The 20,716-nt window shown below is 29.3% G+C and overlaps 1 pseudogene; it reads left to right on the top strand.

Annotated features, from left to right (window-relative positions):
* The first annotated feature begins 1,627 nt into the window (after positions 1-1,627).
* On the top strand, positions 1,628-3,114 carry LOC146886948 (uncharacterized; annotated as a pseudogene).
* Positions 3,115-20,716: the final 17,602 nt, after the last annotated feature.

The raw sequence follows: 20,716 nt of genomic DNA, 5'->3' as shown, positions 1-20,716 counted from the left end.
AAATCGCATTTTTCCTTGTTTTTGTCACTTAAAGGTATGCCCTTATAAACTCATTACTTATTATTAATGAGGATGAGGGGAAATAAAATAATAAAGAGGGAAGAAAGAGTGAGAGATGAATATTTTTGCCCTTAGTGGGGTTGTTATTTTAATATTTATAGTTTTATCAATTTTGTATTTTATTATACTATATATAGATATTTATCATCTTGAATTTATAGTGATAATATCATATAATATAATATACATGGCTTAATATAGGGTTTTATTATTTTCACACATTAATTTTTACACTTACTTTATATCTATTATTTTAATTTATAATTTTTCTTTATTTACAAATATAAAAAATTACTTTTTTAAATAATTATAATTATAATATATCCAAAAGTTGTTATCAATTAATTATAGAGTAGAAAAAATATTTTCATTTCATTTATCGGTTACATAATATAAAATAATAGAAATGGTAATTTATGATATTATGATATTGAATTAGTTGAGTGATTCGTGACATATTATACGTGAAGTTGGTATGTGTGAACAACTATATTTAGTTTTTATTTATTTTAAATTATAATGGGAGATAAAATATAAGATATGAATATGATATATCTATAACAATGAATGAATTAATAGAATTGTCTAAAATTAATGAGACATAAGGTTGAGTAAAAGTAAAATTGATTTAAAAAACTAAAAGGAAATACATGTATTAGATTTAAATTAAATAATAAAGAATATATTTTTAAAATTAAAATATCATTTTTAAAAAATGTTTTAATTATTTTGGCAAATATTCTAGTACGTTTTTATTATAATAATTTGGAAAGACAAATTCAAAACACATATAATTATGGTCAAATATTTTTATAATATTTTTATGAATAGAGGTTTGCTTATTTAAAATTACTTTTGTCGTATCACAATAAACCCTAATTAAGAGAGTGAAATTCTTTAGTTTTCTCTATTACTCCAATCAACGGTGCCTTTCAAGTGTAGCGCACATTGTCTTTCATTTTTATTTTGCCTCAGGTAAAGCGTTTTCCCCAATTTCACTTTCTCGCACGCAAAGATTTAGTGATTATCCGTGCGTGATTTTGTTCGATTCACTTTATTTGGTTTAAGAAGTGATCAACATCTTCAAAGTTTCAATCTTCAACTTTGGGTAGCAATAGTTAGTTCTTTATGTAATAGTTACATGGAAATAAGGATTTGTTTTTTAAGAAATATTGACGATTTTACTTCTTAATTTTGACAATTGGATGTGTCAATCATGTAATTTTACAAATTTTACCACTTTGTGTAATTGATGATGATTTAGGTTATGTGGTAATCATATGTACAGACTCATTAATGAAAAAAACTAGTACAATTCTTATTTCTTAAGGTTGTGTAAATTGTAAAATAGATCGATCCCAAGTTTTGATGATTGTTGCTATTAGTGGAACTTTCATAGATATGATTGTTATTTTTGTTGTGTGGACAAATTTGAAGAATAATATTTTATTTTATGCACAAAAGAACTAATTTGTGATTGACAATTTCTTAATGACTATGTAGGACTCTCTATTTTAAGGTTGTTCTTAAAAATATTTTATGTTATCTTTCAGATTAACTGACAAAGATGGAACTTGGGTCAAATTCTGATGATAGTAAATCAACATTTTGCCTGGTAGATGAGGATCATACATTTGCAAATTCTATCTGATACACCCTAAATTAGGAGTAGGTATTGTGAATATTCTTATACGAGTTTAATTCAATATATTTATCTTGATTTATTGAGGTTTTTAGTGTTGTTTTGCAGTCCAAGGGTGACATATTGTGGGTACAGCATCCCTCATCCCTAATTTAGTCGAGTTAATATCAGACTCCAGACAATAGGTAATGCAGAAGTGTGTTGAGTTTCTTGTCAATTTTTTATCATAGTGAACCAAATCTTACCATAAGTAAAAATTTTCTACAATAATCATGTATATGCTAAATTCTTTTTGCTACTACATACAAAATTCTTAGCCTCCAATACTTATCGTTTGTAGAGATATAATGATGACTCAGTGGTAAAGTTTAAAATAGAAGATGAGAGAAATTGAGAATTCTCTTGGATATATATAGAATAATAATAAATACTTTCATTTGATAAGTTTACTTAATTTTCAAATTTTGATTTAATAAATATTTTCATTAGTTCTTTTCATTAAATTAGTTTAACCAATTCCTGAGTTTGATAAAAAGATTCTTGATTTGAAAACACTGGGATGGGTAGATGAAGAATTTATTTCTAAGTTATGTTACTCTATTTTTTGTATTCGTCTCTAATAATTAATAATTTAGTGATGAATCACCAATTTTGAATCGTATCTTTCAAGTAAGACTATTTATCTTCTTGTCTCTAAAAAATGGAAATTTAGAAAACCATAGTATATAAAGAACAAACATATCTTATTTATTCTATATATATCTACTACCACTAACAAATACTATAATAACTACCATTTGTATATAGAAAAAAAAAATGCAATGTAGTATGACATTGTAAAAAAATGCAATATAGTATGACATTGTAATCTTGTGTTGAATTTGGTTATGTAGGGGATCCAACAAAGAAGGTGTTTAAAGATGGATGCTTGGAACTGATGCTCATATGCCGCCATGTTAGGAGCACTTTTGATGATGCTCTATTTGAATTTAAAAAGACCAAAATCAGTTGAACAAGATATGGATACCATTCAGAGTCTATAAACACCAAGAATCGTATCTTTCAAGTAAGACTATTTATCTTCTTTTGTCTCTCAAAAATGGAAATTTAGAAAACCATAGTATATAAAGAACAAACATATCTCATTTAATTTCTATGTATATCTACTACCACTAACAAATACTATAATAACTACCATTTGTCGATATAAAAAAAAATGCAATATAGTATGACATTGTAAAAAAATGCAATAAAGTATGACATTGTAATCTTGTGTTAAATTTGGTTGTGTAGGGGATCCAGCAAAGGAGGCGTTTAAAGATGGATGCTTGGAACTGATGCTCATGTGCCGCCATGTTAGGAGCACTTTTAATGATGCTCTAACTGAATTTAAAAAGACCAAAACGAGCTGAACAAGATATTGATACCATTCAGAGTCTATAAACACTTCTATTTTTAGTTTTTACACTCATTTGGCTTTTCATGCTTAACCTTAATATATAAGCATGGGTGAATTTAGGTTATTAGGTTAAGGAAATAAAAATACTAAGGTCATTTAATGCTATTTTTTAAGAACTTTAAATATTTAATATAATAATCTATTTAATGTCAGGAGGCTACTTCCTACCAAGATCAATAAACATTTTTTCAATCAAATATTTTCCTTGTTTTGTGTTTGTTTCTTAGGAGGAAAATCTCAATATAGTATCAGACTCTTCTCTTGTTACAACACGTTGTCACACTTATAAACACCACACCTATAAAACTTGTATCACTTTTTAACTTAAAAGTGTAACGTTTTTTCTATGCAATGCCTATTTTCAAAGATTTGATAAAAAAACAGATGGTTAAAAAAAATCATACATTTTTTTATAAATCATTATAAACAGACAATGAATTCAAAACAAAAATGGTATTTTTGTAACTTTATTTATTTTTTAAAGCATATATATATATATTCTTTAATATTCTGTTTTAACTTCTTTTAATTTAATTTAAAGTTTTATTTAAAGTTTTTAAAAATGGTAGTTTAATATATTCTTTAATTTTATTTATTTATGTTTTCTTTATAGTTTATCTTTTAATATATATTTTAAAAATGAAAGAAAATATTAATATTTCTTAATAAATATTTAAAAAATATATATTAATATATATAGTTTTAATTTTATATAATGTATTAAAAAATAAATTAACTTAAAAAATAAATTAAGTTAAAATAATAATTATATTTACATTACAAAATATATTTATATATATATATATATATATATATATATATATATATATATAATTTTTTTTAATTTTAATTATTTTTAATGCGTTGTATATAATGTATTAAAAGTTAAATTAACTTGAAAAATTAAATAATTTTAAAATATAAATTTTAAAATTATTATAATAAATATTTAATATTAGAGGAATACTATTATCATTATATTATTTACATTTATTTAAACAAATCAACCTCTTCAATTTAAAAGATTTATTTGAAATATTAAAACTATTACATTTAAGTAAATAAATCTTTAAAAAAAATATTAAACTAACTTATTTGACAAATTGGCCAAATTCAAATTTAATATATCTCATATCTAATTTATGTAAAAACTCAATAGTTGAAAGAACGCTTAAATATCTTTTTGGTCTCAATTTTCGTGAGCTTTGTTTCGTTTGTTCCTCATTTTTTCGAAATGTTTAAAATTATCCTAATTTTTATAATTTGTGGTCAATTTGGTCCTTTTTGAAGATGTCGTTTAAATAGTTAACGGAAGATGAACTATAACTGTCATGTGTCACTATGTGGTTTTTAATTTTTTTTTAATTTTTTAATTTTAAAAATGTTGTCCACGTGTCAACACAACATTGTGACACGTGGCAGTATCTCATGGCTTATATTCAATTTGGTCTCAATTTTCGTTAATTTTGTTCAATTTAATCCCAATTTTTGTTATTTTTGTTCCATTCAGTCTCAATTTTGTCTCTATCCAAAATGACCAAATTTATTTTTTATATAAATGTTATATTGAAAATTTTATTTTTATACCAAACATAACTATATGTTTGGAGGGAAATTATTATATATGTTTTATTTTTGGTACATGTAAAAAATAGGGATAAAGTTAGTTTAAAATTAGAGAAAAAATTCTTTATTGTTTTTATAATTAGAAGGAAAATTTTTCATTGTACAACATTTATATAGAAATTAAATTTGGTCAATTTGGAAAGGAGCAAAATTGGAACTGATTTGAACAAAATTAATGAAAATTGGGACTAAATTGAATAAAATTAACGAAAAATTGGAACTAAATTGAATATAAGCCACAAGATACTTCCACGTGTCACAATGGTGACTTGACACATGGACAACATTTTTAAAATTAAAAAAAACCACAGAGTGACACATGACAATTATTGTTCACCTCCCGTTAAAGATTTAAACGGCGACTGCAAAAATGACTAAATTGATCACAAATTACAAAAATTAGAACTATGTTGAACATCTTGAAAAAATGAGGACCAAACAAAACAAAGCTCACGAAAACTGGGACTAACAAGGTATTTAAGCCTGGAAAGAAAAATTAAAAAACACACATAATTAATTATGGTCAAATATCTTTATAATTTTTTATGAGTGATTCAATCATCTAAAATAAAACAACAATCCAAAAATTGAATTTGGTGAACCAAAACTTGTTTATTTAAATCCTAATTAACATAGTGAAATCTATTATTTTTCTATATTACTTCGTTTCAAGTGCAACACATGTTGTCTTTAGTTTTTATTTTGCCTTAGTTAGAGTGTTTCCCAATCTCACTTACTCTCTAAGGCAAAACTTATGTGATTATGTGTGTGCTTCCATTTTATTTGTAGTTTATTTGGGGTAAGTATAAGGCTCAATTATTTTCTGCTCTTATTTTTAAGGGTTGCCCCTAATCAGTTGGGCCTAAAGGCTGGCCCATAGGGTGACAAGGCCCCTAAAGCAGCCATACCCCTCATTCTGCACTCACTTGCCAAAATCAGTGCTCTCGCTCTTCCCTTTTCTCTCCACAGAAGCTCTGCTAGGGTTTGGGTCTTACCCTTCTTTGTGTTAACTCAACCCCATTCTTCAATTCATGTAAGTTGATTCTCTACCGTACCTTTTTCATTCCCAGCTCTGTCATCATGATTCAAACTAGGGTTCACCATGGTAACCCATTTTGAATCTATTCCACTGTTTTACAGATTGTAAATCTGCTCCGTGGTCGGTAGTACTCACTTGCTTGGGTGTCGGGATATTCTGCTAGCTTTTTCCAGGTAAAGGAAGCTAGGTTTATGTATATAAAGTTATTTTGCCGAGTTTTGGTCTGTTTGTATGGCTGTGATGCTTGAATGAGGCTGTTGGTCGAATAAAAATGTATGGTGTGCGAGTATGTTTGATTGATGCGACGCTACTCTTTTTCTACATTCCACACTTTTCGTAAAATGAAGATTCCTACTGCGTTAACCGTTGGATTGAGCTGAAATTTTAACAGCTGATCCTTAACACAAAATTATTGACTTTGACCGGTCGGATCTTTAATTAAAGCTCTGTAGTCAGAGCAGTTTTTATCGCAAGGTCACTGCAGTTTGGTTGTTGACAACACTGCACATATTTCGTAAAATGAAAGTTACTACTTCGCTAACCGTTGGATCGAGCTGATATTTTAATAGATGACCCTTAACACATAGTTTTTGACTTTGACCCGTCCGATCTTGAATCAGAGCTCTATAGTGAGAGCAGTGGTTATCACAAGATCATTGTAGTTTAGTTGTTGATAATATTGACCTTTGTTGCTTGTTTGATTTACAATTTTCTTTATAGTTATTCAATTAAGTTGGTTCTTTTTTCATTTGGTTCTTGATTCAATCATATTTAATTTGAATATAAATAATTTTCTAAGCTTTACACAAGCTGCAGTTTTATTTCTAAAATCTCTAAATCATTTGCATAATGTGATGTTAAGTTGGATTGTTATGTTAAAGCATGAGATGAGTGAATATGCATGAGTAAGAGGGTGTATGAGTTGTGAATGATGGGCTTGGATAAATCTTGGCATGTGATTTCAATGAAATGGTTGGTATCAACATGGCATTGTATTGGTATGAGGTGAAATTCTATATTCATGGATTGGGAAGGATGAGTTGGAATGAATTCAACATGGAATATGAATGAGGATTTGGTTATAAAGGTTGGAATGAGAGTTATGTGCATGATAAATATTACTTTATTGATTGAGTATGTTTGGTCTGTGTTAGTGCGTAATTCCATGAGCCTCTAGGTGAGACCTCATGGTAGTGCTTCAGTGGTCGGGACGAAATTCCATGACCCCTGTTAGTGGGAGTTCATGGTGGTGCCCCATCTATATAATTTGGTAAGGATTCAAGGTAAGGTTGCATCTTGACACTCTAAGGAGTCAGTTAGTCTCACTTAGAGCAGACTGACTCTTGTGGTGAGAGTAGCAAGAGGCCTAAAACTCATCAAGGGCTAACCTTATGTGTGGGGGATTGAGACATTGTAACACTTGTAATACTTATCTTGGGGGTGAGCAAAGTTATCCACCACAAGTGCAAGCATTCGCTTAATCCGACCAGATTATATGTATCTGTATGAGTCGTGTCGAGTCTAGTGGATTGCTTGAGGAGTCATAACATGTTTGGATGACATATACTACTTGGATTTTGTAATAGCATGTGATTGCATGATAAACTGTTTTCTACTATAGCTTACCCTTTGTTTTTTTTATTGTTATGTGTGTGGTTTTCTCTTTTTGCACTGATCATCAATTTATTGATGTGAGCAGATGCGAGAACTCCCCGTGGTCATCAGGGTGATGGAGGTTCCACTGCTTAGTCCGTGTTGGGACAAATCTCGCTTTTTAGAGTTTACTTTAGGGCTATGGCCCATGTATTATCTGCTCTCTAAGTATTTATTTTAAACACTGTCAAACTATTTTCTTTGTCTAGTTATTGGCATCGTGGTGTGCCCTAATATTTCATTTTTTAAGTACCTTGGATATTTGTAAGGAGTGACTTGATACTCCGCAAATTGGCCTTTTATGTTATCATGTGTAATATTCCATTTGATTATGTTAATATTTAAATGGGGTGTTACATTTATGGTATCAGAGCAGTTCGTCCTTAGGATGACCTGAGGTTGTGGGTTTGTCATGCCTCGCAGGCATAAGTTATCAAGTCTAGTCGAGTTTATCAGTGAAACCAAAAGTTTTAAGAACAGAAAACATCTTGATCAAGTGATGAGGGTGCACACTCATGACTAGATCAAAGGTTGTTTTTCCTTTCTTAATTCTAATGGTTTGGGGAAGGAAGGTTGATAAACAAAAGGTTTGGTTGTTTGTAGATGATGGAGTGTTGCCTTGTATGTTTTAGTTTGTCCTATTACGCCTCAGTGTTTTGTGTCTAGTGTATGTAGCGATGAGGGAATGCAGATTCAAGCTCAACTTGACCTACTCACCCTTACAAGGATTCGTAGGGCCTATGAGACAATCTTTTGTCTCCAAGATGTGAAGATGTAGAGAGTTGTATATCAGTGGATGATGAAAGTTGAGTCTTGGTTTAGAAGGCTGAGAAATGATGTTGGAAGTTAAGAAGCAACGCTTTGGGCCGAGGGAGCTACAAGATCGAGTTCTAAGATCGTATACCACAAGTTTTAAATGAAGAGTTGAGTTCAGAGATTAGTATAAAAAGATATTGGTGCATGCTCGTGAAGCAAGGTTTGAGGAATCAACTTGGCTTTACGTTGTGACAATGTCTGAGGTTTGAAGTGGAATAGTGTGGAAGGTTTGAGGTTAAAGGTGGAGACCATGAAGTGTATAGGAAAGCAGACGTATAGTTGGAAGCTTATGAGAGGCAGAGCTTTGAAGATCAGCCAAGTATGATGATGTTATAGGAGAAGGAAATATATTTAGAATTACATACCAGATCAATTAAGTAAGAAGTAGTTGGGTCTTCTCAGCGATAGTAGTTACCCAAGTTAAGAGTAGAAGGGATGTTCTAAGTAAAGCGGCCCACAAAAGAGGAAGATTTGACATTAGATATGAGATGGACGATTTCAAGTATCAGAAGGAGAAGCACATAGTTAAGTTTGTTCTTGTAGGGAAGGACAGTTAGTAATGTCACAACACAGGGAAAGAGGAAAGGAAAAAAAAGTTTTGAGTAGCTATGAGAGTGTTTGCGATGATTGGTACTAAAGTGGTCAGCACAGGTGATCTAATTTAAAAGATACATGTTACAAAGGTGGTGATTGGATTATGGGTTTTGGCTTCGCTTAGGATCGTGCACTCTTTCATGTCGCCAGTATGGTAAAGGAGTCATGGTTTTCTGCAAGAAGGAGTTGAGTTTGAGATTGTGGTTTTTGCTATCGTAGCGGCCAAGTGAAGATTCGCTCAGGTGTGTGGTGCCTTCGTGGTGATCAAAGTATTTAAATTCAAACCCGATTTGAATTGTTTCCCTTGCAAGGTTGGGACATAGTCTCAAGGGTGAATTGGTTGTTTTCTCAATCTCATTCTGATGAGCTGGGACAACCAATGAGGTGGTGTACTTTAATTAAAAAGGGATAAGTCAGTGATTGCGTATGAAGTACGGATCAAGCTAAATAGTGGGGGCAGAGTGTCACGTGAATCAGAGTCACCTGACAAAGGAAGGTGAATAATAGACGCAAAAGATATAAGTAGTAGAAGAATTTGTAGACGTGTTCTGAAGCAAGTACTAGAATTCTAACCTTTTTTGTGTGGTGAAGTTCACTTTTGCATTGGTGTCTGAAGGAGGACTTGTGCCAATAGTTCCTAATTGGATGGTTCCTATTGAGAATTTGAAGTAAATACTAAAGTGGGGGAGATGTTGGAGAAGTAATGGCTTATACTAAGTATAACCATAAGGATGACTGTAAGTTTGGTGAATCTTAATGGAGAGGTAGTGGGAGGATATACTGTTCAAGGGTAAACATTGGATAAGGGAGGATAGAATTTTCGGGCCTATGGTTTTAAAGGGTGGAAACATGATGAAGGTAAGGAATTTCAAAAAAGTTAGAGGTATCATCAAGGTTTAGCAGCGAGTTTTCCAAGTGTGAAGAGAGTCTTTAGAATGTTCAAGATGAGTATTGACGAAGGTTGGAGTGATTAGTAGGACATATGGTTTAAAAAAGGTGGATACAGTGTTGAGAAAATAGGATGTTAAGACTATAAAAAGGGGAGTCCAAAGGGTTTTGCAAGTTCCATAGAAGTTTTGGAGAAAGGTTTCTCAGCGATGATTGCTTCCTTGTCACGGCAGACATGAAATGAGCATCATTTTGAGTAAACGAATGAGTGACTTGTGTGTTGATCAGAGTGGCGTAGCGGGATGGAGGGACGAGATACCTATGAAGGGTAAGAGGTGCGTGGGAAGAACTATCTTACTCATGACCTAGTGATTACTACGACAACCAGTTATTCATAAACAGCGAAGGCGTCATTCTTACGAGTACTAAGTAAGGGTGTTCAGTGATCATTTAGAGTTGGAATTATTGAGTTACTCAGAGAAAGTTGTGCAAGAGGAGTAGGAGACGATTTGAGTTATAATTTTAAGTTAGGGTGTCAACTTGGACGTGAGAAAGCGAGATAAACGTTTGGCCAAAGAAGGGAATTCGAGATCCTCGAGTTGACGAAGTAAGAGTAAGAGTGGGTTGAGAAACATAAATGTTTGGGTTGGGAAGAGAATGAGTGAGGAGATTTCATTAGTCTAGTCATCTTACTAGAACTAGTGAGTCTCTCAACAAGGTTGGAAAAAAAAGATAATTCAGAAAAATCTTAGTTTGAAATTTCAAGTCAAGGAAAGACCTGGTTCTAAGGCTTTTGTGGAAGGATAATTACAAGTTAGTAGATCAGAAATGAAGGTGACATACCAAAATGAATTTGGTGGTTGTAATAGAGGAAAGCTTAATTTGGATCCAGAATGACTTGGTTGTGGACTTTGTTACCATTGGTTGAAGTCAGTAAAGGAGACAAGATGTTATGAGTGTCGTTATGCATAAAAGTGGTCAAGAGTGTTGATGGTAAGGCAGTAAGCCAAAACTCAATAGTGATCAAGTCAGTGGAGGCATAAAGGAGTGAACGAGGTGATGGGAAGTGATAACGAACATGCTATAGTTTGAGACTTAAAGTCATCTGAGACTTTGATAAAACCTACAAGAGGTAGTGGGGAGCTTATGAGAGGTGAGTCAGTATATCAGATACAAGTTAGTTGGGCAAGTATGAAAGAGCATTCGAGTTTTAGGTTGCAAGTTAGAAGTTACTTCGAGTGTAGTGACTAAGCCAATCTACAAAGCTGAACATATCGCTTCGCACAAAGGCAAAGTTTCCAGTGACTATAGGTGTTGGAGTCATTTTATCAGTCATGTCTAAGTGGCAGTTGTTGGAAAAAAAATGAGGAAAACATAGTTTTCTTCCTATTCCATCGGTGAAATTTTGAGGAAGATTTTTTTTGTTAGGGAGAATGTAAGGCTCAATTATTTTCTGCTCTTATTTTTAAGGGTTGCCCCTAATCAGTTGGGCCTAAAGGTTGGCCCATAGGGTGACAAGGCCCCTAAAGCAGCCAAGGCACCTCATTCTGCAATCACTTGCCAAAATCAGTGCTCTCGCTCTTCCCTTTTCTCTCCACAGAAGCTCTGCTAGGATTTAGGTCTTACCCTTCTTTGTGTTAACTCAACCCCATTCTTCAATCCATGTAAGTTGATTCTCCACCATACCTTTTTCATTCCCAGCTCTGTCATCATGATTCTAACTAGGGTTCACCATGGTAACCTATTTTGAATCTATTCCATTGTTTTACAGATCGTAAATCTGCTCCATGGTCGGTAGTACTCACTTGCTTGGGTGTCAGGATATTTTGCTAGCTTTTTCCAGGTAAAGGAAGCTAGGGTTTATGTATATAAAGTTATTTTGCCGATTTTTGGTCTGCTTGTATGGCTGTGATGCATGAATGAGGCTGTTGGTCAAATAAAAATGTATGGTGTGCGAGTATGTTTGATTGATGCGACGCTACTCTTTTTCTACATTCCACACTTTTTGTAAAATGAATCTTAACCGTTGGATCGAGCTGAAATTTTAACAGCTGATCCTTAACACAAAATTATTGACTTTGACCGGTCGGATCTTTAATTAAAGCTCTATAGTTAGAGCCGTTTTTATCACAAGGTCATTGCAGTTTAGTTGTTGACAACACTACAAACTTTTCGTAAAATGAAAGTTACTACTTCGTTAACCGTTGGATCGAGCTGATATTTTAACAGATGACCCTTAACACATAGTTTTTGACTTTGAGCAGTCCGATCTTAAATCGGAGCTCAGTAGTGAGAGCAGTTTTTATCGCAAGATCACTATAGTTTAGCTGTTGATAACATTGACCTTTGTTGCTTGTTTGGTTTACAACTTTCTTTATCGTTATTCAATTAAGTTGGTTCTTATTTCATTTGGTTCTTGATTCAATCATATTTAATTTGAATATAAATACAAAATTTTTTTGAGCTTTACACAAGCTGCAGTTTTATTTCTAAAATCCCTAAATCGTTTGCATAATGTGATGTTAAGTTGGATTGCTATGTTAAAGCATGAGATGAGTGAATATGCATGAGTAAGAGGGTGTATGAGTTATGAATGATGAGCTTGGATAAATCTTGGCATGTGATTTCAATGAAATGGTTGGTATCAAAAGGGCATGGTATTGGTATGAGGTGAAATTCTATATTCATGGATTGGGAAGGATGAGTTGGAATGCATTCAACATGGAATATGAATGAGGATTTGGTTATAAAGGTTGGCATGAGAGTTATGTGCATGATAAATATTACTTTATTGATTGAGTATGTTTGGTCTGGGTTAGTGCGTAATTCCATGAGCCTCTAGATGAGACCTCATGGTAGTGCTTTAGTGGTCGGGACGTAATTCCATGACCCCTGTTAGTGGGAGTTCATGGTGGTGCCCCATCTATATAATTTGGTAAGGATTCAAGGTAAGGTTGCATCCTGACACTCTAAGGAGTCAGTTAGTCTCACTTAGAGCGAACTGACTCTTGTGGTGAGAGTAGTAGGAGGCCTGAAACTCATCAAGGGCTAACCTTGTGGGGGGATTGAGACATTGTAACACTTTTAATACTTAGCTCGGGGCTGAGCAGCTCGGGGGTGAGCAGAGGTATCCACCACAAGTGCAAGCATCCGCTGAATCTGACTAAATTATATGTATTCGGATGAGTCGTGTCGAGTCTAGTATATTACTTGAGGAGTCATAACATGTTTGGATGACATATACTAGTTGGATTGTGTAACAATTTATTGATGTGAGCAGATGCGAGAATTCCCCGTGGTCATCACGGTGGTGGAGGTTTCGCTGCTTAGTCCGTGTTGGGACAAATCCCGTTTTTCAGAGTTTACTTTAGGGCTATGGCCCATGTATTATCTGCTCTCTAAGTATTTATTTTAAACATTGTCGAACTATTTTCTGTTTCTAGTTATTGGCATCGTGGTGTGCCCTAGTATTTCAATTTTTAAGTACCTTGGATATTTGTAAAGAGTGACTTGATACTCCGCAAATTGGCCTTTTATGTTATCTTGTGTAATATTCCATTTGATTATGTTAATATTTAAATGGGGTGTTACAGTAAGACGTGATCAACGTCTTCAAAGATTTTAACTTAAAGTTTTAATCTTTTATTATAAACCTTTTTATTTACTTTGTAAGTAATTTTATAATAAAAAAATGGTTGAGTTTAAAAAAAATCAAATTAAAAAAAAAGTTCGATTTACTAAAAAAATTGTCACATATAGAAAAAAATTGATAAACTAATTATTTTAAATTAAAAATTATTTAAAGGATAAAATTCAAAAATAAAAATGAACCTTACAAAGGAAATCTTTTATAGGTATAGATTATTATTATAATTATAAAATTAAATCGAATAATTTTTTAACTTGTAAAATTTATTATCTATAATTAAAAAAAGCATTAAGTTTAAAAAACATTCAAATTTGAAAAATCGATCAAATTTAAAGAAAACATATTAAAGTAAAATGTTATAGTTTATTTTATTTTAAGTATATTTAAAAGAAAAGAAAATATTTATAATTTAAAATAAAAATATTTATTTTCAAATAAATATAATAACTAATTTTATTCTAACGAAAAGAGCTAACAATTAAAGAAAGAGGAGGCAAGTGAGAGAATGGGAAGACAGATATCTTCTAACGACTTAAAACATTTTTCTTGGTTTTGTTGTTGAAAGGTATGCACGTGGTAACTTACTATTAATATGAGTGGAAATAATAAAGAGGGAAGAAGGAGTGATGGTAAACTTTTTGCCCTAAGTGGAGTTTTATTAATTTGCACTTTAGTATGCTATATGTGGATATTTGTCATCATGAATTTGTAGTTGATGATATGGAGAATATTGTAGAATATAATATACATGGCTTAATTTAGAGTTTTATTATTTTCACACATAAATTTTGACATCCACTTTATATCTAATATTTTATTTTATAATTTTTCTTTTTTTACAAATACAAAAATTTAGAAAAATATTTTCATCTTAATTTATCAATTAGATAATATAAAATAATATATGTGGGTTTAATTTGTAACTAACAATGTTAGTCACAAAAGTTTATCTTAAATCTCGCCTTGAATTCATTTAGTGTGGTTTACCATAATATTATAATCTCAATTATTACAATAAAATTTAAATGTTAAAATTATTGTAATAAAAACTTAATATGGTACTAATAGAGTAGTACTATTATCACTTTAAACAAATCAACCTCTTAAGCTTTTAAATTTAAAAGGAATATTTAAAATACTAAAACTAATACATTTAAGTAAATAAATCTTTAAAAAAATTTAAGCTAACTTATTTAGAAAATAGGCCAAATTCAAATTTGTTGGTAGCGGGAGCTACTTCACCTATGAATGAAGAATGATTTTGATGATGTCTACTGGTTTAGAATAAAACATAGCTTGGTCTAGTTAGGATATGCATTAGGCAAATAGCTTCTCTTTATCAAATGTTTTTTTAGGCCTGCTGTATGCTGCTTTGGACCATTACACTTGTGCTGGTGTAATCTTGCATGGCTAGCTTCTTAACTAATGGATTAGATGTGAGTACTGCACTAAGGCAGTGAAAATACACTCACGATAATCGATTAGGTAAATTGCTAATCAATTAGTGACAGCAGAAAACTCTGTATAAAAGCTGTTTTTAGAATCTGTTTTGGCTCAGGAGATAATTGACAAATCACGCAGTTTTCCTTCTGAGAAAGAGCCTTCTGATAGTCACAGAGATATTGATCATTCTGGAAGATCACTCAAGTGCAGATCCAAGAAGATTGATAGTTGATTCTACTATGATGGGTCTTGCTTGAATCAAGGAGCATCTTGTCAAATCTGCACAGCATAGGTGTATTCGTTTCTTGATTTTGTTTACTGTATTTCTGATTATTATTGCTTCAGTGTGTGAAGTGTAGGCCTAGGTGCAATTGTGTGGATGCATTGCTCCTAGGGGGAGTTCTTGATTGGTGGATCAAGTTCTTGGGTTTTAGGTTCTAGAATTATATAGGTGTTCTTGTAATTCTTGGATCCTAATTGTGTTAGTCGAATCCTCCTAAGTGGGTTTACTTAGGAGAAGACTGGACGTAGATTCTTTGGGAATCAAACCAGTATAAATTGGTGTGTATTGCTTCTTTCTCTTCTCTCACAACTTTTCTTAATTGAGTTAAAACAGTCCATTAACCCAAAACTGCGAAATTGATTAATTGAGCTTTAAAACCTAAAGATTTCTTCAAGATTCATCTTAAACCAGATAAAAGCGTGTTAATCAATTCTGATCCCCTTGTGGTTAAGAGTATTAGACAGATATGTTTTTAACAATAATTAACTAATAATAATATAATAATACTATAAAATTATATATTGGCTTAACAATATATACATATACGCGTACAGAACAAAATATATAAAAGTATAGAAGGAAAACATTTAAATTGATTGGACTAATATTCAAAAGCAAATGGATAAACATAAAATTAAGTAATAAATATATAATAATTTTAGAAAAACTATTAATATATAAAAAATGAGAAAATGAAAAGATAATGTAACATTTAGTGGGATTCTATCCTTTCATTGTAAAAAGAAAAATCTATGAACTAGAAACTCTTATCAAATTGAAACAACAAAATTAAAATTAAAGGAAATTGAATTCAATTTAAACTAATGTAATGATTACATATGACAGTATAAATAGGATGAGGTAAATGAAATGAGGAGGAGAAGAGAGACAATAAGAACAAACAAATAGAATCAGAAGTAGAGTAGTGCGAGTGTGAGAAGTAAGAAAGAGGAAAAATAAATTTATATATCATTAAAGTCTCAATACAACCTTGGTAAAAGGGGAGGAAACATTTATTACCTTATTCTTATACTTTTTTTTATCTTTTCATCTATTCATAATTACTTTATTTTTATATTTACCTTAAGTGAGGTGTCCCTGACTTCTTTTTAACTTGTACTTTACTTCACATTATTATTTATTTATTTATATTCATATCTAGTTATGCACTGATCCTAATTATTTAATTTGTATTTACTTTCATTTATTTATATTTATCTCTAGTCACGTATTGGTCCTCTTTATTTATTTTTAGTTATGCACTAATCCTATTTATTTATTTATACAATTATATGGTTTAATATCAAAATAAAAATTATGATAAATAAATATTTGATTATTGTAGGTTGAGGTATGACCTTGGAGATTTAAATAAGTAGTTAGTACTCAAGATGAGATGTTCTTGAGTTACTCAGTTCTAGTAATTCCATTTAGAATCTATTTATTTAAATCGACTCTTAATTTATATGAAGAATAAAACGTGATTACTAATAATACGCAAAGTTTTATTTTGTTTTAACATTTTTTCCTTTTATTTAAGGTTTACTTTTTGTTAAATTTTAATTATTTTTTGTTTTATTTATTTTTTATCTATTAATAAATTTTCTAAAAATTCAATAAAATATTAATATTTCTTATTATAAATTTTAAAAATTGCAAAAAAAATATATGTATAATTATATTTCTTATTATAAATTTTATTTATGAAATATATATAAAAGATATTAAAAATTGTAAATAAATAAATTTGAAAACTATTAATATTCAAAAATAAAAGATAAATAAAATACAAACAAATCAGCTAAAGATAAAATTAAAAAAAATTAAATTTTAAATAAAATTAAAAAAATCTAAAGCAGGATAATTTATTTATTTATTTTAAAGGTTAATTATTTTTTAGCTTGACTTATTTTTGAAGCATATATGTGTGTATATATATATATATATATATATATATATATATATATATATATATATATATATATATATATATATATATATATATATATTATTTTTTATTCTGTGATAACGATTTTTAATTTTATTTAAAGTTTAATTTTTTGAATTTTAATTATTTTTTCTTCAGTTTATTATTACGTTTATCTTTTAATATATATTTTAAAAATAAATAAAATATAAATATTTCTTAATATATATTTATTATTAAAATTTTCTTATATTTTTAAAATATATTAAGAAATACTAAAATTTGGAAAAACTATAAATTTCTAAAAAATTTAATCTTAAAAAATAAATACAAAAATAAAAAGCTAAAGTTAAAATTAAAAAAAAAATCTTTAAATAAAAAAAATAAAATCTAAAACATATTAAGTATTTTGTATTTAATTTAAAGTTTAATTATTTTTTTAATTTAATATATGTATTAACTTTATTTATTTTTTAAAGCATATGTATAATTAATATCTATATGTATACATTTCATTTTTTGATTCTCTTTTAAAAGTTTTTAAATTAATTTAAAGTTTAATTTTTTTGAATTTTAAAGATTTCTTCTTTAGTTTATTAATTTTTTATCTTTTAATATATATTTAAAAATGAAATAAAATAAAATAAAATACTAAAATATATATATATATATATATATATATATATATATATGTATCTTTAATTTTATTTTTGTACAATGTTTTGAAAAATAAATGAAATTAAGAATTAAATTAAACTAAAAAAATAATTAGACCTTAAATTAACAAAAGAAGTATATATATATATATATATATATATATATATATATATATATATATATATATATAGATTTTTTTTACTATTTTATTTAATTTAAAGTTTAAGCTTATTTAAAATATATATAAAGAAATATTAAAAATTGTAAAATATTAATAGTAAAAAAAAATAAAAATAAAACATAAAATATAAAGTTAATGAGAAACTTTAAAATATTTAATTTTAAATAAAATTATTTATATTTTTTACCTAATTTAAAGTTTATTTTTTTTTAATTTAATTTAATTTTTGAAGCATATATATAATTAATATATATATATATATATATATATATATATATATATATATAATTCTTTTTATTCTGTTTTAACTTTTTAAATTTTATTTAAAGTTTCATTTTTTAAACTTTAATTATTTTTTTTTTAGTTTATCATTTTTTTTGTTTTATTTATTTGTTATCTTTTAATATATATTTTAAAATTGAAATAAGATAATAATATTTCTGAATATATATTATCACTCTATTAATTGCATTTATTTAAACAAATCAACCTTTTACCTTAAAAGATTTATTAGAAATATTAAAACTAATACATTTAAGTAAACATATCGTTAAAAAATATTAAGTTAATCTATTTGACAAATAGGCCAAATTAAAACTTAATATATGCCAGATCATATTTCATATCAAAACTTAATAATGTAATATCCCATTTAATAGTTTTCCATACTATCAAATAAAATATTATATCATGATCTAACAGTGCAGATAGTCGGGATAACAATCATATACACACAATATATGAACCTAGTACAGTCCTCCAAGCTATTACTTCTATATATATATATATATATATATATATATATATATATATATATATATATATACAAAGTAATAGAAAGTGAAAAGGATACTAAACTACACCACTCCAAAACATACAACCAAAAATTAATTATAATGGACACTCCCTGCCATGCTCCAACTCCTACTCAGGAGGGGGTATCTCCACCTGGTTTCTGCTCTGCTCCCACCAAACACAGGTGATCATAGCAAAAGGACAAAAAAATACAAAAGCAGACAACACAAACAAGAAGGGTAAGCCAACTGAAAGAAACAACATAAATACACTTCGCAATTAGAGATATCCTTCATAGCATATAATACAATCATAAATTTTATCGACTCAATATCCGGATTGTGTAAGGGACGTTGGAGCTCTTGGTGGCTTGCACCTGTAACGGTTCCCAGACTCTACAGAGTCTGGACACAATGGCGGAGCATCTTAAGGGCTGGGAGGGGCCATGGTCCCCCCAAGATTTTTGAATTTTTTTAATGTTATATACATTTTGAAAATTTTGATTTTTTTTAAAGTTTTTTTAAATTATAAGTAATATATTTTCTAGTTTTAATTTTTTAATTTGATCCCAACCTTTGAAAAATTGATACAATTTGGTTATTCTCGTTAAATTTATTGAAGTGGATCAACAATTTTCATCAAGATTGACAGTGAGATTATGTTAATTATACCAACAAAACAAACTATTTATATTTACAACTTTAATTTTAATGAAAAAATATTGATCTATTTCAAGAAATTTAATAAAAATAACCAAATTGCATCAGGTTTTCAAAATTCATAACGAAATTGAAACTAAACAAAATTGAAGGACTAACTTAACATTTTTGAACTAAAAAAATAACTAAAAGAATAATTAAATCAAATATTTATTAAGATATTTTTTATGTCCTTTCTTGTTGTCTTCTTAATTTTACAAAAATTGTACTCATCTCTCATTGTCATATTTTTTTAAAGAAAAAAGTAATTACTTTTTCTCTCATTTCTCATTTCTCTTATTTATTTTTTGAAGAAAAGAAAAGTAATTATCTTTTATCTTACTTGATAATGAAATATTAATTTAATAGTTAGCATTGTTTCTTTTATCTCATGAGCCTTTGGTATATTCATTTTTTATGAATATAGAAGAAAAATAATGTATTATGTATTTTTTCATAACCGATTTTTAATTGTGACTTAACTATATTATATTTTTCCTTTAATATTTACACTTCTCAAATTTGTAAGTAATGTATGATAAATTATTCTTAATATTATTTTAAAAAATTGGTATATTGATGAAGAATAAAAGAATAAATTCATTATTCAAAAGTGATAAAAGTGAAGCTATTCGTGGAGATGGAAACAAGATAAATTATATTTTTCACAACATTATACTAAAGATCAAATTATTCAGTTAGAGAAACCAATTCTTAAAATATTATACTAATGATCCAACAATCTAATGGCCCCTCCAAAATTTGTGGGTAAGATCCGCCACTGTCTGGACACATGGAGTATTCACCCGACCGTTCCCAGGGTAAGTCCCCTCCACGTCTGAGACTTGATCAAGTTCGACGACAAGGACCTCCTGCTACTCCTCATGACATAATCTATTCTACTATATCTGAGCTTGAATGATTATTGGAGTTTCAGGATACCAACCATTTTAGATTCCTCACATCCTTACACACATTACTATTCCACTTGGATTTCCCTTGAAATTCCATTTTAACCTCATCTTCTCATAACTTATATTCATCCAATTAAATCATACAATACATCATGGTAGCATTCAAAGCATACAGGGCCTAAGTTGCACAAGGATGCATTAAAACATATGTTTTTACCAAAGAAAACAGAGGTGAAGCACTATCACTGCAGTAGTTCTCGCTCAGGCTAAAAAGTCTAGCCTAGGCGAGAGGTTATCTCGCTCAAGCGAGTCAATCTCGCCTAGGCGAGGCACTAACAGTGGCAAAAGAGAAAAACCTGGGCGAACTCTCGCTCAGGCTAGGCTGGTTCGCC

The sequence above is a fragment of the Vigna unguiculata genome, chromosome 4 (assembly GCF_037176805.1).
Source record: "Vigna unguiculata cultivar grain cowpea cultivar isolate G323 ecotype 2 chromosome 4, ASM3717680v1, whole genome shotgun sequence".
In the NCBI taxonomy this organism is placed as follows: Eukaryota; Viridiplantae; Streptophyta; class Magnoliopsida; order Fabales; family Fabaceae; genus Vigna; species Vigna unguiculata.
This window is presented reverse-complemented; position numbering and strand designations above follow the sequence as displayed.